The sequence below is a fragment of the Akebia trifoliata genome, chromosome 8 (genome assembly GCF_017979445.1).
Source record: "Akebia trifoliata isolate Shusen 1 chromosome 8, ASM1797944v1, whole genome shotgun sequence".
NCBI lineage: Eukaryota > Viridiplantae > Streptophyta > Magnoliopsida > Ranunculales > Lardizabalaceae > Akebia > Akebia trifoliata.
The window spans coordinates 44,583,186-44,588,991 of NC_141382.1; the positions used below are offsets into that span (position 1 = coordinate 44,583,186).

General features: G+C 38.2%; 1 pseudogene across 1 annotated transcript; it reads left to right on the plus strand.

Annotated features, from left to right (window-relative positions):
- The first annotated feature begins 232 nt into the window (after positions 1-232).
- LOC147397073 (elongation factor 1-alpha-like) lies at positions 233-3,019 on the plus strand (annotated as a pseudogene). Its single transcript, XR_015180541.1, has 3 exons — positions 233-708; positions 1,547-1,986; positions 2,072-3,019. The product of XR_015180541.1 is annotated as an elongation factor 1-alpha-like (transcript).
- Positions 3,020-5,806: the final 2,787 nt, after the last annotated feature.

Sequence of the window (5,806 nt, forward strand, 5' to 3'; positions counted from 1 at the left end):
ATGGGGGTGGAAAAAAATGGATTCGTGCTATATTCTGATGAAAACTTTCAATGGCATAGGAACCACAGAAAAAATTATGAGCTACCACATAATGGATCCCATCTTGGTCTTAAGGTGTTTTGAAGTTGAATTCAAATCTTGTTCCATGTGATATCCAAAAATCACATAAGAGGCCCTTATCACATCTTTTCTGAGAGTCGGTTTATTTTACATAAAGAAATTGGGATTTGATTAATTCTAAATAATAGTCCTAGAAGAGTTTGATTGACTCCTCAAATATGACTTACACGTGTCATTCGAAAAATATGCTTATTGTGGTTTGAGGACCAACAAAATGAAGGGTTCTGAAGGATTGGTTGGTTCCTTGAATGAAGGGCTCTTATGCACGAAACTTCTAGGCTCCTCTAGTCTAGTAGTAGTCTTTCGGTTCCAAGTTCCAATATATCAAATAGAATGAAGAACAGATTTGCAAAGGTTTGTTGCAGAAAAGATCGGATCAAAAGGGAAGATGGAGAGAGGAGGAGGAGGTGGAAGGATGATCCCTCTTCTTGGGCTTCATGTGGTGACAGAGTATTACAGGCGTGAGAGTAAACCTCCTGTAACAGCTTGTCTTCTTGTCGCCAACACACTCGTTTAAGGCCTGGTTTTCTCCATAATGTCCTTCTTACCATCAATGAGGTCTGCTTCAATCCATATCTTATCCTCAAGGTATCATTTAACTCCCTCTTTCTTTCTCTCTGTTACAACATTCTTTTGTAGTGTTTAATATTTACACACAATTTGAAATTTGAAGTTGGTGTGCTTTATAGTAATGGGTTTTACATGGCTTCAATTTGTTGGAGTAATGTAGAAAAAAAAAGAGGATTTTCTTATCACATGATAATACCACCAGTTTTCTCTGGGATGGCTGAAACCTTGGATCAAGTACTTGATTCCTTGTCTTGGATGCAAAAGCACAGTATCTTGTGTTCACGTCCTTCTTTGAGCTAGAAACCCAAGTTATAAACACTTTAACGACTATAAACACAGCTACATCAAGTCACAATGACATGGGATACTTGAAATGGCTAGACAACCAGCCTGGAGGAATAGGTAGTTTTCTTTTGGTTTCAAGTGAACAAATGGATGAAATCATGGCATGGGTGAGCACAAGTGGGGTTCGGTACTTTTGGGTGGCACGAGGGGAAACTTTGTGTGTTCAAGATGGTTGTGGTGAGACGGGATTAGTAGTGCCATGGTGTGATTAATTGAGGGTCCTATGTCATTCTTCCACTGGGGGACTCTTGACTCATTGTGGGTGGAATTCAATTCTTGAAGGTGTGTTCACAGGGGTACCGATGCTTGTTTTCACTATATTTTTTATTATCAAATCCCTAATAGAAAATTGACTGTGGATGTTTGGAAAGTTGGAGTGAAGGTTAATTCCTGTTTCTATTCTCTTGTACTTGTGCCACCTAAAATGTTATTTTTACATGAATATTTTATAATTTATTTCTTCAGTTACTTGCTTTTAATGGTGGGTTGTTTTTCTATTTATTACCTGCAGTAACTTGTTAGTCCTAACAAAATGGGTAGAGAGAAGATTCATATCAGCATTGTGGTCATTGGTCATGTCAACAAGAGTGTAATTGAGAGATTTGAGAAAGAGGCGGTGGAAATGAACCAGAAGTGCTTCAACTATGCATGGGTTTTGGACTAGCTAAAGACTGAGCGTGAATGTGGTATCACCATTGATATTGCTCTATGGAAGTTTGAGACCACCAAGTACTACCGCACCTCATTGATGCTCCTGGGCATCGTGATTTCATAAAGAACACGATTGCCGGTGCTGCTCAGGCTGACTGTGCTATCCTTATCATTGAATCCGCCACTGCTGGTTTTGAAGCTGCTATCTCCAAGGACGTCCAGATCCATGAGCATGTTCTGCTTGCCTTCACTTTTGGTGTTAAGCAGATGATTTGCTGTTGTAACAAGCTAACTTCTTTGGTCTGTTGCATTTGTATTTCATGTTTTTTTTTTCTTCTATTGATTTGTATTTTTTTATGATGGGTTTTCCTCTATTTTGTTGTAGATGGATGCCACCCCACCAAAGTACTCCAAGGACAGATACCATGGAATTGTGAAGGAAGTCTCATCATACATGAAGAAGGTTGGTTACAATCCTGACAAGATCCACTTGGTCCCCATCTCTGGGTTTGAGGTTGATAACACATGATTGAGAGGTCTACCAACCTCAATTGGTACAACGTCCCAACCCTCGTTGATGCTCTCGACATGATCAATGAGCCCAAGAGGCCCACAGACAAGCCCATCTGTCTCCCTCTGCAGGATGTTTAGAAGATTGGTGATATTGGTACTGTGCTAGTCGGTCGTGTTGAGACCGGTATCATCAAGCCTGGTATGGTTGTCACCTTTGGTCCCACCGGATTGACCACTGAAGTTAAGTCCGTTGAGATGCACCATGAGGCCCTCCAAGAGGCTCTACCTGGTGATAATGTTGGCTTCAATGTCAAGAATGTTGCCATGAAGGATCTCAAGCGTGGGTTCGTCGCCTACAACTCCAAGGACGATCCAGCCAAGGAGGCTGCCAACTTCACATCCCAAGTCATCATCATGAGCCACCAGGATCAGATTGGAAATGGATATGCCCCAGTGCTCGACTGTCACACTTGACACATTGTGGTTTAGTTTTCTGAAATCTAGACCAAGATGGACAGGCGATCTGGCAAGGAGATCGAGAAGGAGCCCATGTTCTTGAAGAATGGTGACGCTGGATTCGTGAAGATGGTTCCAACCAAGCCCATTTTCTTAACCATTGGCTAGTATTACACAAATACGTGCTGCCTCAATTTGCACTTTTTACCTATTAAATATATTTTTTTATAAATAAAAAAACGACAGACATTGACTGTTGTATATGGTGTGTAGTTGTAAATAAACGACTTTCAAAGACCGTCGTTTTTGCCAATTGTAAAAAACAGCCGTTTTTGCCTACTGTTTTGGTCTGTCATAATTGAAAAACTACCCCTTTTAGACTGCTCTTGTGATGGTAAGAGCAGTCATTTTTTGTGCATTATGAGTGCAATTATGTATCATTAGATATATATTTTTCATAAATTTTAATATATATTTTTTATTTTTTTTATGTTTCATCGTTTTCTCCTGTTTCTTTCTTATTTGTTTGTTTGTTTTTGTTTTTTTTTTCCCTCTGGTTTTCTACATTTTTAAGTTTTCCCTTGTCAATTAAAATATACTCCAACTTTGTGGCTATGGTTATAATTAACATTACCCATATAGCCTACCTATAAGTAGTTTTGGTGGTGTTGCTTGAAGTGGTTCATGCTCCAATCCAAACCAAGTCAGTCACAGTCCAATTGTCGCATCGAAGAATGGAGAGAGAGAGAGGAGATCGATATGCTCAAGGAGGTGATCTTTTATATAAAGTAGGTTATTCTAATCTTAATACATCAATGATTAGACATGATGCCCTAAACAAACGCAGCTAGTTTAATTCATGCGTTAACATGTTAGGATTAACTGGCATGCAAGTGATAATGGTTTTTTATCACACAGCAACATCATTCAGAAGCCCATATAGGTGACAACATAATGTCCTTTGGCAACACTGGGGATGCATTCATAACAAGACTATTCCACTGAGCACCAAACCTAATCCTTAGTCTTGCCCCACGCTTTGATTGAGACCACCTTTCGTGACATATATAGGTTAATCTAAAATATGAGAGCTTGGCATAGCATGCCATTTAATGCGGCACGTCACATTATTTAATCGATATTACTTGCATATTAGGATATACTTGAGACTAAACGTCTTTAATATTATAATGGGACGAGAGTGGTATTGTTGGCCCAAGTCCATAATCTTTTTAAATATTCATACAATAGATTAAATGGGGAGCGGATCCTCTGCACTACCCCATAGTTCGATTAAAGGGTTGAGAAATCACGATGTCATATAGAGATCAAAATCATTTTTGTTAAAATGTTGGAATTTAATGACCGTTCATTTTCAATCTTTGAGATCAAGCTTAGAAAATCAGTTTTTATTTTATTTTATAACTTTTGTTTCTCTTCAAATCTGATCCAAATTAAACCATGATCATACATGGCTGATGTTAGATCTTAGTTTTATTCATGGCCTCTCCATTGGTGAAAGACTACATGGTACTACAACAAAACAGTCTCACAAATGATCTGCTCCCTGTTAAAGATGCTATTACATTATTAAACTATATTATTTGATTAAAATTTCTATTACACACACATATATATGGAAAATGTTCGGCACCCTACTATTTGTCCTATGCATTTTGTCCTACATGGGTTAGAAGTTTTGGAATGAGCTGATTTTTGGTGAGCATGATCTCTATGGTGAGAAGATCATTCTCACCAAAAATCAATTCATTTCAAAACTTCTAACCCATGCAGGATAAAACACGTAGGATAAATAGTAGGGTGCCGAACATGCCCATATAAATATATATAGGGAGGCGTTGGACGAACTAAAGAGAGCCAAACATTTTTTCAATGTATGGGTTAGAGGTTTCAGAATGAGCTAATTTTTTTGTGAGGATGATCTTTATGACAAGGAAATCATCATCACAAAAAAATCAGCCCATTCCGAAACTTTTAATCTCATCAAAAATGATTTATAAAAATCGGATGGTCCACAATTCTTCAACCTGTAAACTAGGGTTAGAAGCTTTTGAATGAGCTAATTTTTGGCGAGGATGATCTCTTCACCATAGAGATCACCCTCACAAGAAATCAACCCATTCTGAAACTTCTAACCCCTATATTAAAAAAATGCTTAACACAATGTTTGACTCTCTTTGGGGCCTCCGAAAGCTTCCCATATATAGTTTATATATTACAAAGTAATTACTTATATAACTCCAATCTTACATACATGCTTTTTTTTTTTTCCTGTGTAGCACGTACATGCTAACTATACTAGTGTATTTTCAATCGAAGAAGTGATGAATGAAAGTGGACAACCGTGGAAGCGAAAGCAGGCTCAACCATATACAAGTAAGAGAAGAATGAGACAAACGAATAAACCAAAGTGATCTCTCTTCGGAGAAGCTGGTCGAAGGAGGTTGGGTTGTCTTCTCCAAACAAAGCCGGGCCATCTACAATATAGAGAAACTAGTGTTTATACCATTCAATGGGCAATCCTAATTATGAGAGGCAGCGGAGCGGGCTTGTCTTGCACCAAGAGGCCAGAGTTCTCCTCTGCCCCACTAATTAGTTAAGTGCTAGGGCCTTATTCCCCTCAATTCTCTTTTGTTCGCCAGGTTACTTACGTGTGCTGTTTTAATGCACCTGAGCTACACCAGAAGATCCAAAATACAAAACCCAGAGAGATATAAGATCCAATATCTCAAGTTCACACCAACTAGATCCAACATGTACGTGGGTTCAATAATTCCCGCCTCACCAAAATTACCAATCTCATTAAATAACAGGCTCACTGACATAAAAAACAAACAAAAAAAAAAGGAATTTATACAGTCTCCTTCGTATACACAAGAAGAAAGTATGTTTACATGACAACATTTCAGTATTTCCCTCCTTGTAAGGCCACTGTTTTTATTCAGTGGAATTATAATAATGATTAGTAAATACAATGATCTGGTCTTCTTATCTAACGGTCTATATTTCAATAGCGAGTAAATTGTTGTAGTACCGACTCTATTGGATCATTGTAACTAGTACATACGTCTCACGTATTTAGAGCGTATAACAAAAGATATACATACAACGTTGAAAATAATGGCTCGCT